Here is a 20,322-nt window from a genome sequence, read left to right on the forward strand (position 1 = left end):
AAGTAATTAAAAAGTTATCTTTCACAACTGAAATATCTGCAGATAACCTTCAGGCATGGCTTAATCCAGGTTTATAAGCTGTGTCACAAGGATTTAATATGTCTCCATGTCTTGTTGTCTCTGTGTTGACCTTATTCTCTAAGTTCTTATTCCACCAGGCTCAATTCCACTAACAAGAGATGCAACTCTTTTCTTCATGCAGGCACCTCAGAATTGGGTGTGAGTGGCTTCATTTAACTGAAAATTTGGTCTGAGTGGCTCAATCAATCTTTATGTCTCTGGTAATATGATGTCTCTATTGGTCAGGTGTAGGTCACATGTTCCCTTTGAAACTGGAGATATGGTTAACCTCTCAGTACCTGGAGTTCTGTAACAAAAATACGGGGAATGAATATCTATTACACTGCACACGAAAGCCATATTTTATTTAAAGTCCAACCTAAAACCATGGTTGTTGTTTTTTTTTTTAAAGATTTTATTTATTTTTTCATGAAAGACACAGAGAGAGAGAGAGGCAGAGACACAGGCAGAGAGAGAAGCAGGCTCCATGCAGGGTGCCCGATGTGGGACTCAATCCTGGGACTCCAGGATCATGCCCTGCACTGAAGGCAGACCCTCAACTGCTGAGCCACCCAGGCATCCCAAACCTGTGGTTTTAAACCACCTATGCCTTAAATGAAAGTTAAAAAAAAAATGGCTTTCCTAAAGGAGCTGACTTTAGGGGCACTTATATAAATTTACAGCATGGCTTTTCTTGCCATTGTAACTTTTTTTTTATTGTGATGTATTTCATGTAGCACAAGGTTCACCATTGTGAAGTGAACATGGACGTACACCATGGGAAGTGTACATTTTGGTGTTTTTTAGTATGTTCACAGAGTTGCATAATCACCACTACTATCTAATACCAGAATATTCTCGTCACCCCCAAAAGAAACTGTGAATAGTCACTTTTCAATCCTCTCTACTCCCAGGTTTTGGATAACCACAAATCTTTCTGTCTTTTTGGACTTCCCTGTTCTGGACATTTTGTATAGATTAGTCATGCCTTTTATTTTCTGTATTCTTTTTTTTTTTTTTCCAAAGGAGCCACCCAGGGACTGCCTCTTCCAGGGGTAAACTAATTCCTAGAAATAGTAAACAACTCACCTGGGAGTATGCTTTTCAAATGCAAACCAACAGATCCAGAACACCACACCTCCAGTCACCCCCTGTAATGAGCCCTCACACAGTGGACCACTATCTACCTGCATTTATTACCCCAGGGCCAGGTACCAAACAACTAGTGACAGGTCCTACCCCCGGGGTCTGCTGGAATTATTCACACTACCAAGTCCTAAGCTTGTTTTCCATTCCTTCCCATGGAAACCTCAACCACCACTCTGGTTCATGGTTGCCCACCCTCCCTCTGCCTCCTGACACATCTGAGTTTTCTCATGTGGCTCCTGAGGTATGGTGTCTCCCCCCTTCCTGGAAAGTGTGAGGAACAAACTCTTTTTCTCAATGCCAGCTGACTTGCTATCTTAACTCTACTGTACCTGAATAATAATAAAACCCATATTAAAGCACTATATAATGAAGGCCTACAATATGTGGCTTTTTGTGTTTTTTTCTTTCACTTAGTACAATGTGTTAAAGGTTCATCCATGTTGGAACATATGTAGGTACTTTATTCTTTAGTATGACTGTACGGACATGCCATTTTATGGGCATACCATATTCTGTTTATCCATTCATCCCTTAATGGATATCTGGATTATTTCCAGTTTGGGACTATTATGAATGATGTCGCTGTGATGAACAAGTTTGTAAGTGCATATGTGTTTGTATAAAAATATATTTTCAGTTCTCTAGGGTATATACCTAGGAGTAGAACGGCTGTGTCATATGGTAACTCTTTATTTCACATTTTAAGAAGCTTCCAACCTATTTCCCCTAGCAGCTTTGCTACTTTACATTCCTACCAGCAGTGGGCAAGGATTGCAATTTCTCAACATTCCCAACTATACTTGTCTGTCTTTTCGATTCCAGCCTTTGTGGGTGTGAAGTGGTATCTCACTGTGGTTTTGAAATGCATTTCCCTGATGACTAGTGATGGATAATCATCTTTTCAGGTGTTTATCAGCCATTGGTGTGTTTTCTTTGGAGAAATATCTATTCAAATATTTTGCCAATTTTAATTGGGCTAGTTGTCTTTTTATTGTATGAGTTCTTTACATACTCCGGACAGTAGACGCTTATTAGGTATATGATTTGTAAATATTTTGTCCTCTTATTTGGGTTGGCTTTTCACTTTCTTAGTAGTGTCTTTTGAAATGGAGACATTTTTATTTTGAATGAGGTTGTATAGGAGGGAAATGTTTCGGTTTGGGCATGCAAATTAATGAGCAGCAGACAGATTAAGAGGAGAAAAGGCAAGGTTTATGCACTCGTGGAGAGTATCTTCCTCTTTAACAAGAGAAAAGGGTTATATGCAAAACTTAAAGGTGTTTTTGTTTAGTTTTATTTTGTTTTTACAGCTTTAGTAGGAAGTATGGAAGGTTCTTTTGGACTTTTTGATACTAATGGATTGGGGCAGTTTATCTTGGTACAGTTGAATTCACAGGAAACCCCCATGGGGTTATTGGCAGTCATGTTTTCTGGAGGTTCTGCTGTAGTCAGATAAGGGAAGTTCAGAACAATTTCTGGGTCTTCTCTCTTTTTTAAAGATTTTATCTATTTATTCATGAGACACATACATAGAGAGGCAGAGACATAGAGTGAGAAGCAGGGTCTCTGCAGGGAACCCGATGCGGGACTCGATTCTAGGGCCCTGGGATCACGACCTGAGCCAAAGGCAGATGCTCAATCACTGAGCCACCCAGGTGTCCCAAATTTCTGTGTGTTCTTTAGTTCAAATATTTTCATTTAAAAGCAACCTTTATACTATGAGTGAGTACTCACAAAGCCCAAGTCATCAGCCTTTTAATTTTTTTCATTATCTGTGCATTTGATGTGATCCCAGAACACACTGCCTAACCTAAGGTCACAAAGATTTTTCATCCATGTTTTCTTAGAAGAGTTTTATCATCCTAGTTCTTATATTTAGGTCTTTGATCCATTTTTGGTTATTTATTGCATATGGTGTGAGGTAGGGGTCCAGCTTCAATCTTTTGCATGTGGTTCTTCTATTCACCATTAATTGTAAGTATTACTCTTTCCTCATTGAATTATCTTAGCACGGTTGCTGCAAATTGATGGGCTCCACATGCATAAGTTTATATCTGGACTCTCAGTTCTATCCCATTGATTCCTGGGTCTGGCTTTATGCCCATACCTCTCAGTCTTGATTACCGTAGTTTTGTAGTAAGCCTTGAAGTCTATCAGCTTTGAGAGAAGGTACTGCTGTCAAGGTATATTTAAAAAATCTTTTCTGCTTTTAATAGATAATTTCCAGTTGATGGATATGTATAGGCACTGCATAAGGCAGTTTCTCTTCCATACCTTGTTTTCATTTTGCACTGATAATAGGCTTTATGATTCTCTTACCAGCCCCTCTAAGACATATTTCTACAATTTTGTGACTTGATTCCACCAACCTTCAAACTTAGGTTCATGTATTTCACTGATGACCTATATAACAATTTTATACATAGAGATGGATCCACTCATTTATTTTAGTATTTTTACTTTTCAAAATGTTAAACCTTTTCATGGCCAAATTTAATTGCCTAGGCTCATATCAAGTCATGCTAACTCCTGGTCAAAATTTTAAGTTTACTTACTCTCCAGTGATATAGACAATTAACTAAATTGTACTTTGGGAGTGAATCTGGGTTTGTAATTATTCCATCTGATTTAAAAAAAAAAAACAACTTTTTTGACTTGTTATTTACATATTATAGGATTTGTCCATTTAAAATATACAATTCGTAGGAAATATCAGAAAGGGAGACAGAACATAAAGACTCCTAACTCTGGGAAACGAACTAGGGGTGGTGGAAGGGGAGGAAGGCGGGGGTGGGGGGTGGGGGTGAATGGGTGACGGGCACTGAGGGGGGCACTTGATGGGATGAGCACTGGGTGTTATTCTGTATGTTGGCAAATTGAACACCAATAAAAAAGAAATTTATTATTTAAAAAAATAAAGTATACAATTCAGTGGCTTTTAGTATATTTGCAGAGTTGTATAACTATTCCCGTAATTTAACTTCTAAACATTTAGAACATTCTCATCACCCCAAGAAGGAACCTTCTACTTATTTTCTGCTGTCTTACTCTTTCCACACGCCCAGCCCTGAGCAACCACTAATTTACTTTCTGTGTCTCTACATTTGCCTGGTTTCCTGGGACTGGCTGCCAGGTCAACATGGCTTAACTATCAGTTGGCTGATCAGTCAGCCACTGATTGGTCAGAGGCTATATTTAAACCCTCTGTTTTAGACTCAACATTTGTGTGTGCTCCCCTACCCCCAAATGTGTATATTAAAGCCCTAACCTCCAATATGATGGTGTTTGGAGATGGAGCCTGTCAGAGATAATTGAAATGAGGTCATGAGGGTGGGGTGAAATGAGGTCATGAGAGTGGGGTCCCTCACAAAGGGATCGGTGCCCTAATAAGAAACAATGCCAGTGAGCTTGCTTGCTCTCTCTCTTTCTCTCCCTTTCCCTGTCACTCTCAACATGTGCACACAACATGCAAAAGCTGTGTAAGAACACAATAAGAAGGCACTCTGCAAGCCAGGAAGAAGGCTCTTACCAGAATCTGAACCTATTGGTAACCTGACCTTGGACTTCCAGCTTTCAGAACTATGGAAAGATAAATTTCTATCATTTAAAACTCTTAAAAAAAAAAAAAAGTTTTATTTATTTATTTATTTATTTATTTATTTATTTATTTATTTGAGAGTGCGTGCACGTGAGCATGATTAGGGGAGGGGCAGAGGGAGACGGAGAAGCAGGCTCCCCGGTGAGCCAGGAGCCCAATGTGAGACTCGATCCCAGGATCCTGAGATCATGGCCTGAGCAAACAGCAGATGCTGAACTGACTGAGCCACAAAGGCACCCCAAATTTCTATTGCTTAGTACATCCAGTGTATTCCATTTAGCTATTGCCCAAGTTAAATGCCTTGAGTAAGTTTGGTGTTTATCTTTTACCATTGCATCTATATGTGGCTTGAGGACTGCTTGCATAGTTCTGGAGCACAATCATCCCATGTGACCATTGACTACTGACTACCAGCTGAGAAAGTCCCACTCCTGTTGTTGCAGAGAGGGCATACAAAGTCTTGGCATGCACATAATCTCCCTAAACCACCAGGAATTACTATGATTTTAGCAGGCTCTTCCTCCATGATTTCTTAGCTTGATACCCCAAATAAGCTTCTGGTTTTTAAAGTTTCTGTTGGAATTACCTTGGGCTATTAGGGACAACTGATTGTTCTCTGAAGAGTCTATCCAAATAAAGTCAGGCTCCTTGGATTGGCTCACACCTTCTTCACAGTTTGGAATGAAGCCTGGAAGAAGGGATAATGACTCTTCATTGGCTGTCCCTTACAGGGCCTCCCCACCCTTCGCTGTGCATAAGTCTGAGTATATTGTCTATTCTTACTATAATGTGAGTCTCAAAGAGCTTGCTCTGAGATGGATATCAGCCATTATGTTCCTGTTGGCTTGTGTTTGCATTATACATGCTGTCCTCATTCAATTTGGTCTCTTTACAGGATCTTTTCATGGTGTTTGTGTATGCTGTGATAGGTAGCTCAGTCAAAATTGCATACCACTCTCCATAAATGTATCTGATGAGGCACATGTCAGCTGCAGAACGTTATGGCAGGCTGAAAGTCAACAAATAAATGGGGTGCTGCACTCAGCCTCTCTGTGCTATGTTCCTTTGTCATCCCTCATGGCATTTCAGACTGGATGCCAGGTGTGACTGGAGGGACCTTCAGACTACATGAGGGGAATAGTGCCAATCTACACAAGTATCATTAAAAACTAATATGATTTTTTGGAACGAAAATGAATATGAATTGAGATTTTAATATTTTTTCTTTCATTCTAAAGTATTATCTGTGCAACTTCCTGGGTTGCCTGCACCCCAATTTAGAGATCACTCATCTAAAAACTTGCACACTAATGTTTCTCAATTTTGGCACTATTAGCATTTTGGGCCAAATAATTGTGGGTTATGGAAGGCATGGCTGTGCATTATAGGATATTTAGCATTGTCCCTGGACTCTAGCCACTTCAGGCCAGTGGAATCCCCAGCTGTGACAACTGAAAGTGTCTCCAGGCGTCACTAAGTGTCCCTGAAAGAGGGGGCACAAAATCACTCCTAAGAGCCACAGCTCTATATAGATAAAAGTCATAGGCATAAGCATTGCTCAAACCTGACCCCCTCTGCTGTAAAGAGATAGTCCCATTACTCACAGACCTATTTCATAAACACCTCATGCTGATTCTGCGGTCTACCTTGCTCATTTACTTTGCTGATTTTTGTTTCTATCACAATGTAAGTACATATTTACCTAAAGAAAATTTGGAAAACACAAGGGACAAAATTTTAAACATATATAATTGGACCACTTAAGACCTGAATTTGTGGTATTTCCTCACAATTTGTGTAGAATTCATTGCCTGCCCAGGTCTTTGTTCAAAGTGATCTTGTTTGTATTCTATATTATAGACATTTTTTATATTTCTATCATATATTTTGAAAATTCTAACATATGGAATTCATACTTCTCTAGTCTCCAGTACACTAAAAATACACACACACACACACAAACACACACACACACAAACCCATTTATCTAATTCTTTTATGAGGTTTCTGGAGAGAAAGAATTAAAGATGAGAGCCAAACATTACATAAAATGCAAACATAAAAAGCACATATATTTTACTATAATGAAAATAAATAATAGCTATCCTCCAAAACATTGTAAATAAAATTAATATTCAAGTGACAGAAATCTGATAACATACTTACAATGTATATACAATGAAAAAATTAATATTTTTAATATAGAAGAATAAAAACAAAATAGTGTATAATACATTTAAAGACGTTTTAAAAGACAGATACCCTAGTAGAATAAAATAATTAACAATCCACAAAAGAAATATGAGCTATCGTGTTTTATCAGATAGAAAAAATTTTTAATAATTTTTTTTGAAGTACACCCAACATGGGGCTTGAACTCACAACTCTGAGATCAAGAGTCACATGGTCTACTGACTAAGCCAGCCAGGTGCCCTGATCAAAAAAAATTTTTTTTAAAGATTTTATTTATCTACTCAGGAAAGACACACAGAGAGAGAGAAGCAGAGACACAGGCAGAGGGAGAAGCAGGCTCCATGCCGGGAGCCTGATGTGGGACTCGATCCAAGGACTCCAGGATCACGCCCTGGGCCAAAGGTAGGTGCCAAACCACTGAGCCACCCAGGGATCCCCCAAAATATTTTTATAGCAATAAAGGACAAACTTCCTAGGGAGTAATTTGGGAAAAGGCACCAAAATCCTTAAAAATGTGCATACACAGCTTTAGAAATTTACTTATAAATTCTGCCACTGGGAATTTATCAAAGAAAATATTTACCGATTTATGTTATGATATCACTGTAAGAAAGTTCATCAGATCAATATTCATAATAGAAAAATTTGAGAACTGCTTCGGTGTTTAATATTAAGGCATTCTAAAATAAATTGTGGTGTAGCAGAACCCTTCCTCATTATTGTTGTATTTTAGAAAACTATGTACTTCACAGGAAATAGTCATGTATTGGAGGAGGAAAAACATAGTAGGGTATTATGGTCTCCTACCAAACAGTATGAAGTGACAATCATAATATGTATTCATAATTTTAGAAGTCTTGATGTGGAAGGATCTACACCAATATATTGGTATCTCTGGCAGTGGCTATCCCGAGTTTATTTTAACTTTCTCTTGTTTTTCCATTTATATTTTCAAATATTGCTACAGAGAGCATTTGTAGTACAATGATAAAAGTCGTCCTAGTAATACAGTGAGCCCCTTGAAATAATTTGTAGTTCAGAAAGAAATAGCATGGCAGGGTTTCCTTTCCAAACAGCTACCAGCTGGGAAAATCATCATGTAAATTGTTTTACACAACCTGCCTTCGTTGAGAAGGAAGCACGTCTTGAGAAGGGTCTTATGTTTATGGACAGGGATGTTCACTCAGGGATCCCTTTCTCAGTTTTACCTCACCTGAGCTCAGCTCATCTACCTTCTGCTGATGTAGGACTATTTCTCAGTCAGGAGCACACAGGAATGTTTGAAAGTTGCCAGCAGAATTTAGAATGCACTTTGGGTGGATTTTCAGAGAATGTGCAATTATGATTCAATAGCTGGTGGCAATTTAATGGGGTGATAGCTGAGGGGTGACTCTTCAGATCCAAAGTTCTGGTGATATCCATTATGATAATCCTGAAGAGGAACACAGAGGGTGTCTAAAGAAATCAAAGGACTGCCCAAAGCATCTAATTCTTCAGTTTTATGAGGACAGGGACGAGATTTGTCTTGACTGTTGCTGTATTTCTATGGCCAGCCAACTCCTTGGCATTGAATTAAGTAGGGCGCAATAAGGAATTATGAAATAGATGAACCTATATTTTAACATGATGCAGTGTATATAATCTCATGGGAAGATGCAAGTATAAAGAAAGAAGTGGAAAGAGAGGAGAGGCATTGAATAATTAGAAGAAAATAGCCCAGAACAGGATACTAGAAAATATTAAATGAATATTAAATAAATGTATATCGGAAATAGAAGAATATCACAAAAGAAAGTGGTTCCACGTTGGGAGGCTGATGGTATGATATCAACGGAGGACACACTTCATGTGTTCTTCCATTTGTTCTTTCCTTTTTCCTTCCTTCCTTTGTCCCCCTCTTTTTTTTTTTTTAATTATTTTAAGTAGGTTCAGACCCAATGTGGGGCTTGAACTCATGACACCAAGATCAAGAAATTACTTGGTCTATCAACTGAGGCAGCCAGGCACTCCATTTTTTTTAAAAGAGCTTGAGGATCATTCCATGCCAGACACAAGATAACTACTATACTTTCTTTTACAGTACCAATTTTACTCAGAGGTTTTTGGGAAAATTATGCCACAGTAGGCTTTAGTATGTCTTAAGTTGAATGTTAAAAAGTCATAAGCATTATATTTTTTTAAATTTATTTTTTAAAGATTTTATTTATTTATTTATTTGACAGAGAACACAAGCAGAGGGAGCAGCAGAGGGAAAGGGAGAATCAGGCTCTCTAGTAACCAGGAGCCTGATGTGGGACTCCATCCTAGGACCCCGGAATCATGAAGTTGTGGAGGCAGATGCTTAACTGACTAAGCCACCCAGGCGCCCTGGTCACGTGCATTGTAAAACATACAAATTTTTAAAAAATGTGTTATTTGGTTTCAATGAATCCAAATTCATGCTCAACCTGTAGGAGATCATTCTAGACTTTTCATGATGAGGGATTCTTTGGCAGACAACTGTGAGAAACTCTATTTTACCTGAAGACCTAGAAAGCATGCTTATCCAATATGTGGAAAACACAAAGCTTGCAGGGATGGTTTTATGTTGGATGAAAGAATCGAGATTCTAAAATCCCTTTATAGCCCGACCTTAAAGGATCAAAATAAAAGATAAAAATTGTCCAAGTACAATAAATCATCTGCTCAAGGAAAAGATGGAGAAGAAAGTGTAAAGGTTTTTGAGTAGTGTATTTTTAACATGATCCAACAACAGAGTGGAGGAATGAAAGACAAGCTCATGGACTTTGGGCTAATATGGAAGGAAGCTCCATTTTATTCCAACCACATCTGGTGGGTTGTATTTATCTCTGCACATCATATTTTAAGAAAGCCCTCGGGGTGCCTGGGTAGCTCTGTTGTTTAAGGATCTGACTCTTGGTTTCAGCTCAAGCCATGATCTTAGGGTCCTGAGATAGAGCTTGGCATCAGCTCTGCGCTGAGCATGGAGTCTGCTTGTCCCTCTCCTTCTCCTCCCCCTGCTTTCTCTCTCTTTCATAAATTTAAAAATCTTAAAAAAAAGAAAGTCATTGACAAATTAGAACATATTCAGAAAAGAGTTGACGTGACAATGACAGAAGACATGAAACCATGCTATACAGGCGATGGTGTGATCTAAGAAATCGTAACCTCAAACACTGTGGTGGCCACTTTTCTGGTATTTCACATACCACTATGCTGAGGTCACTAACAAAGTGAATTAACATGACAAAAGTTTTTTTTTTCCCCCTCGTACTCTACATTGGTCATGAGTGCACAGAGCTTTGGCTTTGCACAGTCACACAGGGACCCAGGTTAAGGGAGGCTCCACCATCTTAGCCCTGCCTCGTCTGGAACATGCAGTCTCACCACTCACTGTGACAGAATAAGAGACAACTGGAGTGTCACATACAGGCTCCTGAACATGTCTGCTCAGCAGTGACAGATGGCCCCAATGAACTGTGAAGAGTGGGAAAATATAAACGAGCACCCACGGCCTAATCATTGTTCTACTGATCTTTTAAAAATTCTCAATTTTTAGGGGCACCTGGGTAGCTCAGTGGTTGAATGTCTGCCTTTGGCTCAGGTCATGATCCTGGGGTCCTGCACATCGGGTTCCCCGCAGGGAACCTGCTTCTCCCTCTGCCTGTGTCTCTGCCTCTCTGTGTGTGTCTTTCATGAATAAATAAATAAAATCTTTTGTTTTTAAATTGTCAATTTTTAAACTTTCCATTGTTTTATCATCAACCTAAAGGATAGTATCTAGGAAATCATAGAGTTTGTTATTATATTTTCTCTAATATACATTGGAATCAATGACTTTTAGAAATACAGAACTTAATCTACCCGAAATCATTTCATCTACTACAACGTGTGTCACTTTTAGAGCAAGATGAGCTTGTTGAACGCAGCCAGATGCAAGTGAAGGGAAGAAGGGAAGGTGGCCTATAGGGAAGGGACAGCACAAAGAAGCTGAGAAATGCTACAGGATTCCCGAGTGGAGGGATCCCTGGGTGGCGCAGTGGTTTAGCACCTGCCTTTGGCCCAGGGCGCGATCCTGGAGACCCGGGATCAAATCCCATGTCTGGCTCCTGGTGCATGGAGCCTGCTTCTCCCTCTGCCTATGTCTCTACCTCTCTCTCTCTCTCTCTCTCTCTCTGTGACCATCATAAAAAAAAAAAAAAAGAAAAAAAAGGATTCCCGAGTGGAGTTAGGGGTTAAATATAATGGTGTGTCCCCAGACTGGCACAGTAATTCTGACTTGAAAACACTGAACAAAATGGATATGCATAAGAATTAAGCCACGGGGGATTAAAAGTAATAATCAGAAAGAAATGCAACATAAAAATGCATTTAAAGTTTCTGAGTTCTGACCTTTCACTCTTGTTTTTTTTTTTCTGGTGACTTGTATTGGTCACTTAATGAGGCCAAGGAGCTAATGGAGAAGTAAAGCTGGTTCACTTAAAAATGATTTTGCTTTGGGACCCCTGGGGGGCTCGGTTGTTTAAGTCCCGAGATGGAGTACCGCATGGAGCTCCCTGCTTAGCAGAGAGTCTCGTTCCCCTTTCCCTCTGCCCCTCCCCTTCGCTTGTCCTCTCTCTCTCTCAAATAAATAAATAAATAAAATCTCTAAAAAAATTTTTTAATGACTTTTCTTTGATAATAATCACTGGTCTTGTTACCACCTGCTGTGCTAAATTCTTTCCCCACGTGACCTCATTTAAACTTTTCAACCATCCTATATATTGGATTCCATTAATGTTCCCATTACATAGATGAGAGATCTGAGGCTGATTTAGAGTAAGATTGTTGCCCACGATCCTAGAGATAAACTTGAAACCTAGGAACTTCTAAAAGCCAAACCTTCCAAACGATCTCTGATTTCCCAGCTTGTTTCGGGGTCTTTCATTTTTCCACTTCTTTGTCTCTTACTATCCTTTTTTTGGAGTAGACAAGGTGTAAAATACAGTAGTTCAATGAGGACTGTTAGATGGATTTTCTGAGTGGTTATTCTGTCTTGTTTCATTTTCTTACTTACATATTTATTTTCCCTACTATTTCTTTTTCTTCTTCTTTTTCGCCTTTTTTTTTTTTTTTTGTTTAAACATTTTTCCAGTCCAAAGGCCAGAATCAACAAGATCAAAAATCAAACAGAAATCTTGAGCTTCCCTGAGGACACACATAGGGGATTTGGGAATGTCAGCTGTACAAATATGACGCCATCTTTAGACAAACTGTCTGGAAGGATGGGGGGACCTGCCCCTGTGTGTTGCATGCAGATGTCATGTGGTCATGCCTCTAGCCAGCTTTATTATCTGACAGATACGGAGCACAAATATTGACTTTTGCTATTTTTACTGTAACTGCAGCCATAAACATTGATTCCTGCATGAGAGGGGAGACTGAGAAGAAAGCAACAGTGTCTTCACAGGCCAGGAGAGCTTTGTGTTTGCCTCAGGACAGAAAGGAGTAGGATATGAATGAGGTCCTCATGGAATGATTCAATACAGAAATAATAAAATGGTGATGATGTGAAAGATCCCACAGGTTTGACGGACTTGGAAGAAAAATCCCTACTGATTCTGCATTGTCATCTGTATTCATTTAGCACAAGCAAATTCTGAATGTAGGAAGAAGAGAAACTTAAGAGAACTTATCCCCCGCCCCCCCCCCCCCAAGGTATGTACTCTCATTGAGTCAGACTTCTTCCTATTCCAATGGCAACGCAAAATCGGTATCTGCATCTCAAAGTTTCACCTCATCCATATCCCAATATGGTGCAGCAAGAGAGAAAAGCAACCACCACTTAGCATTTTATTGGTCCTTTGTTGTAGGAGATGAAAGGATTCCTCTTTTGGTGGTGGTCTCCTCATTTGGCAAATGAAAAACCAAGGGGATTTTTTGATTTAGTGATTTATGTTGTTGTGTTTTAGATCCATAGGTTAAAATTTATGCTGCCAGTAAAGAGTAACTCACATTTCCTATTTGTTCTTTTTATTTAAACTCAATTAGTTGGGCAGTCGGGTGGCTCAGCAGTTTAGTGCTACCTTCAGTCCAGGGCCTGATCCTGGAGACCCGGGATCGAATCCCACATCAGACTCCCTGCATGGAGCCTGCTTCTCCCTCTGCTTGTGTCTCTGCCTCTCTCTCTCTGTTTCTCATGAATAAATAAATGAATATTTTTTAAAAATTTAAAAAATAAACTCAATTAGTTAAAATATAGTGTATTACTAGTTTCAGAGGTAGAGTTCAGTGATGCATCAGTTGCATATAACATCCAATGCTCATTACATCACATACCCTCCTTCATGCCTATCACCCAGTTACCTCCTCCCCCCATCTCCCTCCCATACAGCAACCCTCAGTTTGTTTCCTAGAGTTAAAAGTCTCTCATGGTTTGTCTCCCTCTCTGTTTTTGTCTTATTTTCTTTTTCCCTCCCTTTATCTATGATCCTCTGTTTTTTTTCTTAAATTCCACATATAAGTAAAATCATATAGTTGTCTTTCTCTGATTGATTTATTTTGTTTGTTTGTTTATTTATTTATTTATTTATTTTTAATTGGAGTTCAATTTGCCAACATATAGGATAACACCAAGTGCTCATCCTGCCAAGTACCCATGATTGATTTATTTTGCTTAGCATTATACTCTCTAGTTCCATCCATTGTTGCAAATGGTAAGATTTCATTTTTTGATGGCTGAGTAGTATTCCATTGTATATATACACCACTTCTTCTTTATTTATTCATCTGTCAGTGGATATCTGGGCTCTTCCCATAGTTTGGGTATTGTGGACATTGCTGCTATAAACTTGGGGGTGCAGGTGCCCCTTTGGATCACTATGTTTGTATTTCTTGGGTAAATCCCTAGTAGTGCAATTGCTGGGTTGTAGGGTAGTTCTATTTTTAACTTTTTGAGGAAACTGCATACTGTTTTCCAGAGTGGCTGCATCAGTTTGCATTCCCACCAGCAGTGTCAGAGGGTTCCTCTTTCTCTGCATCCTCTCCAACACCTGTCATATTAATTTTAGCTATTCTGATTGGTGTGAGATGGTATCTCATTGTGGTTTTGATGAGGCAGCTCAACCAGGCACACAAAGGCTTGTCATAGTACAAGGCTGCAGAGTCTCCAGTCTCAGGGTGCATCTCATGCCAGCATCAGCCCAGAGCAAATGGACGTGCAACTTCTTCAGAGATTCAGGGAGTAGGAATGAAACTCACCAAGTAATTGTCAGAAGTCAAAAAACATTCAGAAGTATTCAGACAAAGCAATGAATGTGGCCCAAAGATGGAAAAGTACCTATGGGTTGAAGGTGGAAGCATATGCTACATGTACTTGAAGGAGAGGTTAAATCCTGTGTTTCCTTTAGAGTTGTTGTCAGGAAACTGAAGACACCCGTTAAGACATTAGACTTAATGTAACAGTGGCTCTATCGTCAAATGCCGCTGGTGTCTGCCTTCAAGAGATCCATGTGTTAATTGATTAAATGAGCTTGCTTAAGGGGTTTTGACTCCGGAGCAGTAGGGTTGGAACATGTGCTTTTAGAGGCAGGCAGATTTGGATGCAAATCTATGATTAGACACACACTTCATGTGATTTCGTGAGAGTTTCTTGGGTTTTCATGAACCTTGTCTTCATTTTCTATAAAAGACAAAAATGATGGTTATTGCCAGGCTGAGAATAAATAACATCTGTACCATGGTTAGTGTATATGCTTACTCCTTCTCTTCATTATGATCCTCCACTTGCCATGAGAAGACCAATCAGTAAAATATAGAAAAGTATCTATCAAGAACTCTGCAGAATAGTGTGGGACTGAGCTTAACTTCAAGGGAATTCAGTGTGACCAGTTTCTTAGAAAACTGGCTGACATTGGGGCACCTGGGTGGCTCAATTGGTTAAGCATCTGCCTTTGGCTCAGGTCATAATCCCAGGGTCCTGGGATCAGACCAAGTCCTAAATTGGGCTTCCTATTCATCGGGGAGCCTGCTTGCCTCTTTGCCTCTGCTCCTCCTCTTGCTCATGCTCTTTCTCTTTCTCATTCTCTCTCACTCACAAATAAATAAATAAAATTTAAAAAAAGAAAAGAAAAGAAAACTGGCTGGCATGCCCTGTTTGCAGAGAAGGCTGCAGAAGTACCAAATTTGTTTAAACTTCACATAAAATATTAATCTCCTGTCTACCTTTGTGTGTACCTTCTAGGATGCCTTTTCTTTCAAGCTTTTGTAAAAAGAGTAGAAAAGTGCCATTGATTTTGTTTCTCTCTACCATAAATTGCATAATCCATCAGAAGGAAGGGAGAGAGTCTTTTCAAATTCCTGGCCTTAGAGGTCTTGTCTAATTTCACACTTGGTGATATGAGCTTGTTCTTAGAATCATTCGTTTAAAACATTGTTTTTTAATGACTTGCAATCTTGAAGATTTTCCGTTGAGATTGCATAATAATTTAATTGTCCCAGATATGCATCTTAAGTCTCCAATTGGAATCATGCAGTTCTTTAAATCAAAACACTTAAATCCCCATTCATTGTTACAAATACAAAGCAAGTTCCTTGTTCTCCTTTGCCAATATCCACTGAACTCTCTCACTTTATTTTTTTGAACTCTTCACTTTAAGTGATTATTAGGTGACAGTGAAACCATCCATTTTTCTCTTCTTTTCATTTTCTTTCTTTCTTTCTTTCTTTCTTTCTTTCTTTCTTTCTTTCTTTCTTTCTTTCTTTCTTTCTTTCTTTTTCTTTCTTTCTTTCCTTCCTTCCTTTTTTTTTCATTTTTATTTTTTTTTATTTTAAGAGAGAGAGAGTATGTGACCAGAGGTGGAGGCAGAGGGAGAAGGAGAGAGAATCTTTTACGTAGGCTCCATGCTCAGTGTGGAGCTGGATGCAGAGCTCGATCTCACGATCCTGAGATCATGACCTGAGCTGAAATCAAGAGTCAGATGCTTAACAGAATGAGCCACCCAGGCACCCCCTAAGGTGAAACCATTTTTGTGTTCAGGGTGTATTTTATATATAGTCATTTTAATTATCCAACGTAACAAAAATGATGACTGCTTTTTGTGAGTTTGTGGGGTGATGTTGACAACAACCGTTGGGTCAATTGGTCATAGGAAGAATATATTATTTTGCAATATCAGTCCTGCCCTTGCTGAAACTAGTGGCATAACATGATATCCTTTTTAAGACAAGCAGTTGGAGGGTGAGGCCAGTGCCAAGGAATATAATAAATAAACTTATGTAAGTTCAACCAATTAGGATCCAGGTCAAGGGCCCACTCTAACAGGGAACATGAGGGTAAGGACAATCTCATAGGCCCCCTGATCATGTATTTCATGGGATTACTAGGCCTAAGTATATGCTCAGCTTCATAAAATGGGAAATTGTTTACAGACCCTTTCTTACTCTAGTGGGAAAAGAAGTACTGTGTGTATTATTTAAAGATCTAAGTAGACAAATACTACCTTATTTTAGTGGTTTGACCACGATAACTTGTGGTCTAACACTAATAGGAGACTATTTAAATGATTTGGGGATGGTTATTGCATTTGAAACTATGGTATCTGCCTTTATGTCATGTTCTACTGGTTGCGTAACCTTCACTAAGTCACTGCTCACTCATGTTTTGATTTCTCAGTCACAAGGTGGGGTTGGCCACTTCTGCTTTGCGATGTGGATAGGATTAGGTGCAATTCTGTATGAGAAAAGGCTTCTAAGTTAAAAGTACACCATACACCTAAGGTCTGTTCTTCTGTCCTTCCTCTTCTTACCTCCCCTCCTACCTTTACTCAAAGTAGAACTTTTGGTGACTCTGTTATTTTTTAAAAAGATTTATTTCTTTGAAAGAGAGAGAATGGGGGTGAGGGGTAGAGGGAGAGGGAGAATCTTTCAAGCAGACTCCTCACTGAGTACAGAGCTGGACATGGGGCTCAATCTCATGACCCGAGATCATGACCTGAACCAAAACCAAGAGTTGGATGCTCAACCCACTGTGCCACCCAGGCACCTTGACTTTTTGTTATTTTTAAAACTGTTAAAGCCAAATACATTAGCTTGACATTCAAGGTCTCAACTTGCCCAGTCTTGTTACCCACTATTTCCTTATACACATTTTTAGCTGAAAACAGCAGATCTATTTTTCCCTAAATGTTTTCACTGTAGTTGGGAGATCTCATTAGGATTTCCAGTCATCCTATTAAACAGGACAACACATCCAGCAGCATCACCTCAGTGAAAGAGAGGATTGTTGGCTTTTAGGGACAGAAACTCTGAGGTCAGAATCCTGGCCTAATCCCTGGCTTGGGTCTTGCTAAAAGATTCTAGTGAGTGCCAGAATGCCAGCTTGTTAATGCCCAGATATTAATTGCCAACTATTGATGTTATGCTATAGCAACATCTTCATGGAAATTCACATTATCATCATAGGTTTGCTGGATGACTATGAAATCAGAGCAGAAGGAGTCTATTTGATGATACTGATAATGAATGTGTTGTTAATGCAGAGAGGTCCAGATCCCAATAGGATATAGGTTTGTGGGTTTCCCAGAGGGGCTCTGGTCTCTTGGGAGAGCTCTCAAGGGTGCACTGGTGCAGCAGAGTAGACAGACATGAATGATTGGGACACAGAACTGCTCGCAGGCAGGGCCTGGTGGACAGGGGGGGAGCACCTGAAATTTAGTATATGTCTTTAGAGGAACTTTTAACCAGTCCCCCAGTTGACTTGGAGAGACAGAACAATGTCATATTTAGTAAGTAATGGTAGCGATGGAGAATGGGAGAAATCCCTGCCCACCTCATTTTGGTCTGCTGATGAGTCATTTTTCCCCCAATAAACAAACATCCACCTAAAACAATGAGATCACATTGACTGTCTTTGTAGCTTGTCATATATTTTCTTCCCCTCTTGCCCACATTCTGTCAAAGATGAGGAACTATCTTGCAGAATTCCTGACAAAGCTGAGATCACAGGACAGCCAGCCTGACCTGGAAACCTCATGGTAAATTCTTCTTGAAACATCCCAGCCCCATTTTCAGGGTCTCTGTGGTTAATCCTCAGATAATAATCTTCAGCTCTTTGCAGCTTGTCCATCACCTCATCTATTGCATTTGTCACTCTCAATTTGTGTCCAACTCCAAAGAGGTGCAGGAAAAACATTCTGGGGGCAGCCAGTGCAAGAAAAGTCAAGGTTGATTGGTGGCTTGGTCCTTCCACTCTTTCCCTACTGCACACCAGAGAGCTAAGTTCAAAATAACACTGTGTATAAGCAAGAAAATCACACCATCCTGATGGTTTTGCCATGTTGTTTGAGTCACTACAAGCAATCTTGTAGGATTGTTTATTAATTCACAAGGAAAAGCCCACTCTAGCCTCCCTGAATGAGTTTATCAGTCTGTATTTTTGTTACAAGATCTGTTATGTGTTCTCCATTATTCTCATATGGAACTGTGTTATTATCCCTGTGTACAGAATATAAATGTTTAGTCACCTCTAAGCTATCGACTAGAATATTCCTCAGGGGTATCACGCCACTAGGTGAAAGGGGCGTCGCTAAGTGGAGTGGCAGCCATCTGGTTGTGCTGAACATTCAGGGGCTGGGGAGGTGCAGTCTATGGAGGTGGGGGAGAGCATGTAGTCTTAAAAGGTATATTGAATCCCGTAATTGCCTATTTGTGTTCATCTGTGGTCATTATTGTGAAACCTCAAATAACACCAAAGAAGATCTCTGTGTTCTCTAATTCTGAAGGAAGGCATAGACAGGCTGGGAAATAGCCAGTATATAAATGAGTCTCAGAGCAAACACAGAGACTGTTCCTAAATGAGTTCTTTACCCATAAACATCCCTCTAATGGAGAGTATAAAGGTAATAAAATAAAGAACATGGAGCTTTTTTTAAAATATTTTATTTATTTATTTATTTATTTATTTATTCATTCATTCATTCATTCATTCATTCATTTATTCATGAGAGACAGAGAGAGGCAGAGACATAAGTAGGCAGAGGGAGAGCTGGCTCTCTGCAGGGAGCCTAACGTGGGACTCGATCCCAGGGCCCCAGGATCATGACCTGAGCTGAAGGCAGACACAACCACTAAGTCACCCAGGTGTCCCAAACATGGAGCTTTAAACAGGAAAATCTCACCATCCCATTCAAGGTCCTTTTCAGTTTTTAATTTCATCAAGGAGTAATTGAAAAATGCAATTTTATATATGTAAAGTGTCTAGTGTGATGATTTGACGTATACCTACATGGTGGAATGATTACAGACATCAGGATAATTAAGGTCTTTTCTTCCTTTGACAATTTTTGCATTAATATCCCATAAAGTAACGTTCTCTATTTCCACGGATTCATGTATGAAAGACCCTGAAAGTGAATCCTCCACACTTCTTCCGGTACTTCCCTCTATGAAAGCAGAAGAGTCACTAGGAACTTTATTTTTAGACAAATAGACTATTTGTCAAATATTATGCTGTTAGAAGGTACTCCTCTATTACTTGGGGAAGTTGAGTAGGAGGACAAATTTGTTAAAATTACACAGTACTACAAATCAGATAAGCACACCACAGTGCTAAACCTGCCGAACTGAGCAATTTAGGGAATTTCTTCAAGATTTCTGGAGCTTGGTTTCCTCATCTGAAGGAGATGTTCTTGGTTGTGATTAGAGAGTTTCTCAGGGTCCTCTGTGATTTCCCCCAGCTCCCGGCATGCCTTAGTCTCTGGGATTGGAGGGACCAGGAGGCCCCAGGAGAGGCTGATATGAGAACCCTAAGTGGGTATGAAATGTGGGTGGGTGCTAGTGCTCTAAGAGTTTACCCCAGTTCAGATCCAAGCAGCCATGCTCTCACTTTACCTTTTCAAAGTGCCCTTCTGCATTAAACCAAGTCCAGAAAAATGCTGGGCTAGTAGTTTTCTGTCGGAAATTCTAGTTCTATAAAAAAAACCCAAAACCCAACTCAAACACCTGTATGAGATCCTGGATCTACAAGTAGTGTGTTCTGGGCTGAAAGGTACAATCTACGTAGAAGTCACATCGAAGCACTCAGGCTCCCCCACAACCCCACCTCAGCCAAATCATCTTGCCTGTTGAGAGAGGCTGCAAGCAAGGTTAGGTAAACTCATTGCCCAGCCCTCCCTCACTCCCTTACCCTACTATTCTCATCACAGCACTGCTGCTATGCGTGCAAGTCTCATCCCCACTGACTGTGATTCTTTTGTTTTAAGATTCAAACTAAGCGATTTTTAAAAAATCAGTTGGAACATCTCCCATGGCAAATGAGAGAAAACACAATAAAATTTCCTTTTTTA

The 20,322-nt window shown here is 39.6% G+C and overlaps 1 long non-coding RNA gene across 1 annotated transcript; it reads right to left on the reverse strand.

Annotated features, from left to right (window-relative positions):
* Positions 1-279: 279 nt before the first annotated feature.
* Positions 280-8,316, reverse strand: LOC111095898. Its single transcript, XR_005358874.1, has 2 exons — positions 8,214-8,316; positions 280-367 (listed from the first exon to the last, which is right to left on the reverse strand). It is a non-coding gene; the product is annotated as an uncharacterized LOC111095898 (long non-coding RNA).
* Positions 8,317-20,322: the final 12,006 nt, after the last annotated feature.

The sequence above is a fragment of the Canis lupus genome, chromosome 5 (assembly GCF_011100685.1).
Source record: "Canis lupus familiaris isolate Mischka breed German Shepherd chromosome 5, alternate assembly UU_Cfam_GSD_1.0, whole genome shotgun sequence".
Lineage (NCBI taxonomy): Eukaryota > Metazoa > Chordata > Mammalia > Carnivora > Canidae > Canis > Canis lupus.